Here is a 10,009-nt window from a genome sequence, read left to right on the forward strand (position 1 = left end):
CAGCATCCGAGTTTGTTTCCAACGAGTCCCCTCTTCTCATGAGGTGGCCAAAGTACTGGAGTTTCCGCTTTCGCCTCATTCCTTCCAAAGAAATCCCAGGGCTGATCTCCTTCAGAATGGACTGGTTGGATCTCCTTGCAGTCCAAGGGACTCTCGAGAGTCTTCTCCAACACCACAGTTCACAAGCATCCATTCTTCGGCGCTCAGCCTCCTTCACAGTCCAGCTCTCACATCCATCCACGAGCAAGGAAAAACCATAGCCTTGACTAGACGGACCTTAGTCGGCAAAGTCACGTCACTGCTTTGGAAGATGCTATCTAGGTTGGTCATCCCTTTTCTTCCCAGGAGTCCGCGTCTTTGAACGTCATGGCTACAGTCACCCTCTGCAGTGATTCTGGAGCCCCCAAAAATAAAGTCTGACCCTGTTTCCACCGGTTCCCCATCTCTTTCCCACGACACGATGGGACCGCATGCCATGATCTTCGTTTTCTGAATGTGGAGCTTTAGGCCAACGTGTTCACTCTCCTCTTTCCCTTTCCTCAAGAGGCTTTTTAGCCCCTCTTCCCTTGCTGCCATAAGGGTGGTGTCATCTGCATATCTGAGGGGATCGCTATTTCTCCCGGCCATCTTGAGTCCAGCTTGCGTGTCTTCCAGTCCAGCGTTTCTCACGATGTCCTCTGCATAGAAGTGAAATAAGCAGGGTGACAATATACAGCCTTGACGTCCTCCTTTCCCAATCTGGAACCCAGTCTGTCGGTCCATGTCCAGTTCCCACTGTTGCTTCCCGACCTGCATACGGATTTCTCAAGAGGCAGGTCAGGCGGTCTGGTCTTCCCATCTCTTTCAGCCTTCAGAGAGACAGAAAAGGAGGGAGGGGCAGAGCGTTCCTCTGGCGCCGGCCGGCTCTGTAGTCCCTCGAATCCAAAACACTCCATCGGGCACGGAGGTTCACGTGCGGTGGGCTGGAGTGGGGTGGGGACGGCGGCCTACTCCGTCCGAACCCTCGCAGTTTCCCCTCCTCTGTCACTCGCCTGGAACCTAGGAACAGCTGAGCTGGTGTCTGTGTGCGTGAGCGCGTGCGCGTACACGTGTCCGTGAGAGACGGCACGTTGTGCGTGTGCGTATGCGTGTGCACGGACGTGAGAGGAACGGGGAGAAAAAGGAAAGAAAGGAAAAAAAGAAAAAGAAAAAGAAAAAAACAAACCCAGAAGGAGGGAAGGACGAAATAGGTTCGTTAGTAGGGCCTCCATGTCTTGGAAAGAGTTTCTGAGCACAGATCCTCCGTTCAGTGAGTCGGCGATCGTATCTCCTCTACAGGAGGCCGTGATGTCGATGGACGGGTCCGGGAAAGCAGGCCTGGGGTGCAAGCCATCGGGGATTTTCTTTCCCCTCAGAGGCACTTGTAGGGAAACCAAGGAAACACACAGGTGCATCCCTGGAGCGGATTCGAGACACCAGTCGGCGCAGGGAGAGGCAGTCTAGGAGGCTGATTTCTAGACGTCAGGGTCGGGTCCTGGAGCGGGTTGCCATGTCCTTCTCCAGGAGGCCTTCCTGGCCCAGGGACGGAAGCCGGGTCTCCAGGAGTGCGTCCCCGCGTTTCTCAGAAAGACCCTCTGGGCCCCTAAGGAACCCGTGGCGATCACGATCGCCAAGGAGATAAGAATCCTCCACTGAGAGTTTCCGAAGTCTGGAAGGACCAGATCGAGAGAAAAAGGGAAAGGATTGCCTTCTGCCGACAGGGGTGTTGTACGAAGGGACCAAGGGGACGTCCGTCTTTCCAAATTCACAGTTTCCACATTGTGTCCTTTCGGTCCTCTGTGTTCTCTTTGTATCTGGAAAGCAACAGGTGGAACGGTATAGGTCCTTTCATTATTTTATTTTTCTTTCTGTCTTTTTCCCGCCCGCCCGCCCGCCCGCCCGCCCGCCCGCCCGCCCGCCCGCCCGCCCGCCCGCCCGCCCGCCCGCCCGTCCGTCCGCCCGTCCGCCCGCCCGCCCGTCCGCCCGCCCGTCCGTCCGTCCGTCCGTCCGTCCGTCCCTCCATCTGTCTTCTCTCTGTCTCTGTCGCTTTTCACCCAGGTTAGGGAATTTAAAAAAAAAAAAAAAAAACAAAAAAAAAAAAAAAGGAGGAATCTGTATTTCTGCAGGTCAGGAAGCTACAGTTAGAACTAGACATGGAAACCCAACAGGCTGGTTCCAAATAGGGAAAGGAGTCCATCAAGGCTGTCTATCGCCACCCTGCTTATGTAACCTACAGGCTGAGTACACATCATGAGAAACGCTGGGCTGGATGAAGCGCGAGCTGGAGTCAAGATCGCCGGGAGAAATATCAGTCCCCTCAGATACGCACAGGACACCACCCTGATGGCAGAAAGGAAGTCGGGGTGCGGTGGGAGGGAGGGGGGCGCGGGGAGGGGCGTTACAAAGTCATGCTCGTTTCAGGTGTTCAGATTCTTTTCCCTCAGAGGTTCCTGCAAAGTCATACGTCTACTTTCCCGTGCTGGCATAGGATCCTGGTGCTCGTGGATCGTTCTGACGTACAGTGTATGTGTACACGTTCAACCCGACCTCCTAAGTGGACCGCCTGCTCCTCCCCGCCCCCAATCCTTTTTTCCTCACGAAGTCAGGCATGCACTTTCGCATCCTATTCCTCAGTTCACCCAACCCCACGCAAGAAGTCATTCCTCACGCTTTCCCATCGGTTCTCTACACCTCGCCTGATGATGGCGGGGGACTGGAAGACTGACCCCCGTTCTGAAGAATTTCGCAAGAGCTCTGGGTGAAGGCTCCTACGATCTGCTCGGTGAAGTGGGTGGCGTGTCAATCCGTAGAGATCGCTTTCCGTTGCGGTCCGTTTGCTTGTCTGCAGCGAGGGACGGAAGGGAGGCTTCCACCTTCCACAGAGAAAGCTATCCCTAGCGTCCCAAGCCTGTCTGACCACCACCCCACCCCGCCGCCCCAGGTGACAGGCGTGACAGGTCAGACCGTAGCCATCGTCACGTCAAGGGTGTCCGCACAACAGGCAGACTCATCCGAAAGGCACCCTGTCCTGGGAAGGGGGGAGGCAGGGGAGGGAGGGGCAGAGGGACGGCGAGGAAGGGAAAGAGAAAGAGAGGGACAGGGACGCACACAGTGGGGGCGGAGGGGGTGGGGGGAGGCCGTCGGGGGCCAGCGCGAGGAACTCCGCCCACCACGGCGAAGGCCGCGAGGAAGGAGGCTTGGCACTCGCAAAGGCGTGATCAAGCCTCAGGAAACCCCCCGTTCCCGAGCATCTACCCCCAAAGCCAGCGTCTACCTAGAAATGATGAGTCTAGTGGGTTGGTCAGGAATGACGTGGGTGAAGGGTGTTTCACGCGTCGGGCCGATCCTGACGGCTCACTCCCGGCCCTGGGTGTGACAAGGCCGTCTCGGGTCAAACCTCTCTGCTGACAGACTAGCTCGCGTGACAGGGTCACCCACCCTCCCGCCACGACGCACACGAGCGTCGGCTCCCTCTCCACCGTAAACAGCACAGAGAGTCTGGGAGTCTCTGGAGAGTCTTCGCGAGCACAGGGCTTTTCTCACGGTCGAGTCCATGATGGCCGCCAGGCCTCCATATCCTTAGGCACCTGGGAATAGATGAATCCATGTCGTTGGAATGTAGAAAAGGAAAGAGAGTCGTCTTGAAGGGGAGCAATCCTAGACGTTTTGAGTGAAGGAACGTTCTCTTTGGGAATCGATCCCTGCCCTTTGCGACCCATCCCTGGGTCCTTGCTATGTCAACATGTCACTCGATCACTCTCTGAAGACTAAATAGACCTTCAGGGCAACATTGGGGAAAGGATTTTCATGTGTTGGGCTGATGGTTGCTGCTCCATCTCCATGTTCCCTGCCCTTATCGTGAATATCACTAGCATCTAGGGGAAATAAGTATTCACCTTTCAGACGACTCATGTGAACTTTGGGGTTCAATCGGTTCCTTTCTTGATTGGAACTCACGACACCCTCACCCTACAGGAATGTCACTTTATCTGGAGGGTGGTGCCCGGTTTAAGAAAAAACACCCTCGGAACACGTAAGTGTTTTGGGGATCAGAAAGAAAGGATCATCACACGTCAGCAGGCCTCAGGGCCAGAAGATGATGTCATTATCCCTAAGACATTTTTTTTTTTTTCCCCCCCCGTACATGTATGTGAAAGCACCTGATTTTGAGAAAGGTCGGGACTCCCGGCCCCCACGTGACTCTGTATTCATCCCTATATGTCACAAGAGGGATAGAAGCAAACCCACCACGAAAGACATCGGATCCGTTTCCGGAAAGACGGATACCCCCACGTCGCTTCTTTCTTTCTTGCTCCCCGTTTCTCTGGCCGAATTCCAAGTGATTCAGCCTCTTTTCCTCCACTGATTTTCCTACGACACGATCCGTTTCTAATCTCTCTCTATCTCTGTCATTCAATATGTCTTTATCCAAGGACGCCAACGCCGTCCCCGCCTTCGAATTCCTTGGATCCGACGGGGCTGGACCCCGGCAGGAGGCGGTGTGTGGTGGTGCGTCTGGGGCACGCGCAGGTGGTGCTGCGTGGGTGTGTGTGGGGGGTGGGTGGGTGGGGGGGTGGGGGGGAGGGGTAACGTGTGTGGTGTGTGTATAGGTTCCACGTGAGGCCGAGTGTGTGTCGGGTGGGCACCATGGGTGTGTGCGTGTGGGATGCGCCTGTGGGTGTGGGCGTGGCCGTGGCCAGAAGAGGGTGGGGCGTGCAGAGACAGTGGCCCAGAGACACAGCCAGGCAAAGGACAACGCAGTGTGCGTGTGTGTAGGGGGTAGGGGGGAGTGTGTGGTGTGTGGCCTGTGCGAGCGGGGTGCGAACGGGCTGGGTGTGTGTGTGTGGGGGGGGGGGGGTGGGGGGGGTGGGTGTGTGGGTGTCTGGGGTCGGGATGTGTGTGTGCGCTGTGTGCAGGCGGGGTGTGTGTGCGGGTATGCCTGTGGTGTGTAGGGTGCGCCTGTGGTTGTGGGTGTGGCGGGTGTGGCGGGTGGGGGGGGTGGGTGGCGCGGAGAAACAGCTAGGCAAAGGACAAGGCAGTGTGTGTGTGGTGGAGGGGGGGGGGCGGGAGAGGTGGGGGGCAGGGTATGTGTGGGGGCGTGGTGTGTGCGGGCGTGGGGTGTTTATGGGGGCTGGGGTGTGTGTGTGTGTGTGTGTGTGTGTGTGTGTGTGTGTGTGCGCGGCGCTGGGGCGGGGCGGGGGGGGGTGGAGTGTGGCTACGCATGTGGTGTGTGGATAGAGACAGAGGAGGGGGGGGACAGTCACAGCCAGGCCAAGGACAACGCAGTGTGGGGGGAGGGGAGGGGGGAGGGGAGGGGGGAGGGGAGGGGGGGAGTTTGTGGTGTGTGGCGTGTGACGCCGGGCTGGGTGTGCGTGTGTCTGGGTGGATGTGTGTGTGCGCAGTGTGCAGGCGGGGTGTGTGTGCGGGTATGCGTGTGATGTGTAGGGTGCCGCTGTGGGTGTGGGTGTGGGTGTGGGGGCACAGAGACAGAGGCCCAGAGACACAGCTAGGCAAAGGACAAGGCAGTGTGTGTGTGTGTGGGGGGCGGGGGTGCGGGATAGGTGGGGGAGGCGGGGTATGTGTGGGGGGCGTGGTGTGTGCGGGGGTGTGGGGTTTATGGACGGGGGTGGGGGGTGGGGGGGGGTGGGGTGGGTGTGGCTACGCATATGGTGTGTGGGCAGAGCCAGAGGAGGGGGAGACAGCCACAGCCAGGCCAGGGACAATGCAGTGTGTGTGTGTGTGTGTATGGGGGAGCGGGGGGAGTGTGTGGGGTGTGTGGGCCGGGTGCGTACGGGCTGGGGGTATGTGTGCGCGTGTGTGCATGGCGGCGGGGGGGGGGGGGGCTCCGGGATGTGTGTGTGTGCACGCGCTGGGTGCAGGCGGGGTGTGTGTGCGGGTATGCGTGTGGTGTGTAGGGTGTTCCTGTGGGTGGTGCGGGCAGAGACAGAGGCAGAGAGTCGCAGCCAGGCAAAGGACGACGCAGTGGGTGTGTGGTATGGGCACGGTGTGTGTGTGTGTGTGTGGGGGGGGGTGGTCTGCGTGTGGTGTGTGTGGTGGGCGGGCAGAGACAGATCCAGTCAGGCAAAGGATCACGTGCATGGATGGATATCCCGCATCATCTGCTTGTGTTTTCTGAGCTCATTCAGCACCTCCGCGATCAAGACCACTCCCGTGAAATGTGAGTCTGCCCCCACCAGCCAGCACTTGTCTTTGGCCAGGCAGACAGGGGAGTGTTCCGAGTTGGGGGGGGGGGGGGGGGGGTTGTTCGCGACTTGCTGTCACCAGGCCAGGTTGGGTCCTCGCGTTCTGCCCCTGAACCTGACTGGAGCAAGTGGATCCGTGTGATCTGTCGCGGCTCTGTTTGAAATCCTTGGCGGGAGAAGGAAGATTTCCCCCCATGCCAGGGGAGACAAGCCCCCCAAAAGTCACCTCCCTGGGGTTCCAATAGCTGTTCTCCAAATCAATCAAGTTTCCCAAAGGAGATTTCCCATCCCAAGCAAAAAAGCCCAAGTGTGGCTCCCCATGGACCTCTGGCCCAAGGTGCCGCTCCCGCAGAGCCTCCTTCCACAGCCCCAGGGCATTCAAGAGTTGGCCGGCCCGGCCCGCTCCCTCCGTGGTCCCCCCGCAGGGCCATCTAAAAAAGCGACCGACAGGCAGGTGGCGCCCGACAGCCAACGCACTGTCCAGAGAGCCGGCCGCAGCATAGAAGCTCCGAGGGAGACCAGCAGGGACTCGTTGCCAGACGGGGCCGGGGGCGGGGGGCGGGGGGCGGGGGGGTGGGGGTGGGGGGCCATCCTAGGGCGCAGTTTCTCCGCTCAGTCACCGAGGCGGACAGGAAAGCGGGACACGCCAACACTTCGCGGGAACGTCTCTGGGCGAGGTACGACGGACGCACGGACGGACAGACGGACGGGGGTGGGGGAGGGGGAGGGGGAGCATTCTCGACCGCACGCCCGCACCCACCGACGCACGCACGCACCGACCGACCGACCGACCGGCCGACCGACGCCGGGGTCCAGCCCTGGTGGATCCAGGGTGATTCGAGGGTGGGGATGGAATCGGCGTCCTAGGAAAACATTTAATTCGTTATAGATACACAGAGAGATTAGCAACGGATAGTGTCGTAGGAAATATGAGTGGCGAAAAAGAGGCTGAATCACTTGGTGGACGTGGAATCACATCCACGCTGCAGATGGGAATTCAGCCAGAAAAACGGGGAGCAAGAGAGAAACGACACAGGGGAATCCGTCTTTCCAGAAACGGATCCCATGCCTTTGTTTTGTAGGCTTGCTTCTAACCTTTTGTGACACATAGGGATGAATCCAGAGTCAACGCGGGGGTCAGCAATCCTGACCTTTGTCAAAATCAGGTGCTTTCCATCCAAAGAAGGTCTTAAGGGTTTTTCCATCATCTTCTGGCCACGAGGCCTGCTGACGTGTGACGATCCTTTCTTCTGATCCCCCAAACACTCATGTGTTCCAAGGGTGTTTTTTTCTTCAACCAGGCACCACCCTCCGGATAAAGTTGCATTCCTAAAGGGTGAGGGTGTCGTGAGTTCCAATCAAGAAAGGCATTGATGTCACTCAAGGTTCACATGATTCATCTGAAAGGTTCATACGTATTTCTCCCCAGAGACACAGCTAGGCAAAGGACAAGGCTGGGTGTGTGAGTGTGGGGGGGGGGGGGGGGGGGGGGGGGGGGGCGTGCAGGAGGGGTGGAGGAGCGGGATGTGTGCGCGGGCGTGTTGTGTGCCATCGTCTCGGGGTGTTTACCGGCAGGGGGGATGGGATGCGTGTGGCCTCCGCATGTGGTGTGTGGGCACAGCGAGAGAAGAGGAGAGGTGGAGCATCACAGCCAGGCCGAAGACAACGCAGTGTGTGTGTGTGTCTGGTGGTGGTGGTTGGGAGGGGGCGGGGGGGAAATGTGTGGTGCGTGGCGTGTGCGGGCGGGGTGCGAACAGGCTGGGCGTGTGTGCGCCGGTACTCGTGGGGTGCGTAGGGTGCGCCTGTGGTTGTGGTGGAGGGGGTTTGGCGCAGAGACACAGCTAGGCAAAGGACAATGCAGTGTGTGTGTGGGTAGGGGGGTGCGAGACAGGTGGGGGGGCGGGGTATGTGTGGGGCCGCGGTGTGTGCGGGGGTTGGGGTGTTCATGGGCAAGGGGTGTGTGTGTGGCGTTGGGGGCGGGGGGGGGTGGGTGTGTCTACGCATTTGGTGTGTGGGCAGAGACAGAGGAGATGGGGAGAGTCACAGCCAGGCCAAGGACAACGCAGTGTGTGTGTGTGTGTGTGTGTGTGTGTGTGTGTGTGTGTGGTGGGGGGTTGGAGGCGGGGGAGGGGAGGAGTGTGTGGTGTGCGGGGTGTGCGGGTGGGGTGCGAAACGGCTGGGTGTGCGTGTGTCTGGGGTCCGGATGTGTGTGCGCGCGGTGTGCACGCGGGGTGTGCGTGCGGGTATGCGTGTGGTGTGTGTAGGGTGCCGCTGTGGGTGTGGGTGTGGGTGTGGCCTGTGGGTGCGACGGGTGGTGGCGCAGAGACAGAGGCCCAGAGACACAGCTAGGCAAAGGACAAGGCAGTGTGTGTGGGTGGGGGTGGCGGTGGAGGTGGCGGTGGGGTTGGGGGTGGGGGTGGGGGTGGGGGTGGGGGTGGGGGTGGGGGTGGCGGGAAGTGTACAGGGGCGTGGTGTGTGCGGTGGTCACGGGGAGTTTATGGGCGGGGGGGGGGGGGGATGGGGGGCGGTGATTGTGGCGTTGAGGGCGGGGCTGGGTGTGTGTGGCCTCAGCATGTGGTGTGTGGGCAGAGACAGAGGCGAGGCGGAGAGTCACAGCCGGGCCCAGGACAACGTAGTGGGGGGGGGGTGGTGGTGGTGGTGGGAATGGGGAGGGGAGTGTGCGGTGTGTGGCGTGTGCAGGCGGGGTGTGTGTGCGGGCATGCGTGCGGTGTGTGGGGTGCACCTGTGGTTGTGGGTGTCCCAGGGGACAGGCGTGGCACACAGACACAGCTAGGCAAAGGACATGGCAGTGTGTGTGTGGGAGGTGGGGCGGGGGTGCGGGAGAGGTGAGGGGGCGGGGTTCGAAATCTGAAAGGTGAAAGGCACAGGGGACGCACAGACGGACACACTCATGCACGCACCACCCACGCACACAAAGCGCCCGCCCGCGCGCCCGCGCGCCCGCGCGCCCACAGCAGGCTCGCGCCCGCCCGCGCGCCCGCCCTCGCGCCCGCCCTCGCGCCCGCCCGCGCGCCCGCCCGCGCGCCCGCCCGCGCGCCCGCCCGCGCGCCCGCCCGCGCGCCCGCCCGCGCGCCCGCCCGCGCGCCCGCCCGCGCGCCCGCCCGCGCGCCCGCCCGCGCGCCCGCCCGCCCACAGCACACTCGCGCGCCCGCCCACAGCACGCTCGCGCCCGCCCACAGCACGCTCGCGCCCACCCGCGCGCCCACCCGCGCGCCCACCCACGCGCCCACCCACGCGCCCAGCCAGCCAGCCAGCCAGCCGCCCGCCCACGCACGCACGCACGGACGGACAGACGGACAGACGGACAGACGGACAGACGGACAGACGGACAGACGGACAGACGGACAGACTTTTCAGCAAAAATAACGTCCAACAATGGGACAAAGAAACAGAGACGTTCATGGTAGAAACACGCATTCCATCAAAAGAAAAAGAAATATGCATTGATATTGTGGCGATGAAACAGAAAGCAAAAGCTTGCACTCATCACACACATAACCTAAAGCAACAAGCTCAAGGCGTCTAAAGAGAAAACGCACATGTCAGAGAGCGGGTCCATCTGGCAGCTCAGCCCAACGAGGCCAACTAGAACCCAGAGAAGACATCAATCCAACAACCAACTCAGAGGTCAAGAGGAGAGTGCAGTCCGGCCGGCTGGTCGACCCGCGGGGCCACGCCACGGCCCAAGGCCGGGCGGCAGAGTGCCGGGCGGGCAGGCCGGCCGGCTGGTCGACCCGCCGGGCCACGCCACCGCCCAAGGGCCGGCG

This window comes from Ovis canadensis, chromosome 1 (genome assembly GCF_042477335.2).
Source record: "Ovis canadensis isolate MfBH-ARS-UI-01 breed Bighorn chromosome 1, ARS-UI_OviCan_v2, whole genome shotgun sequence".
NCBI classification, from domain to species: Eukaryota; Metazoa; Chordata; class Mammalia; order Artiodactyla; family Bovidae; genus Ovis; species Ovis canadensis.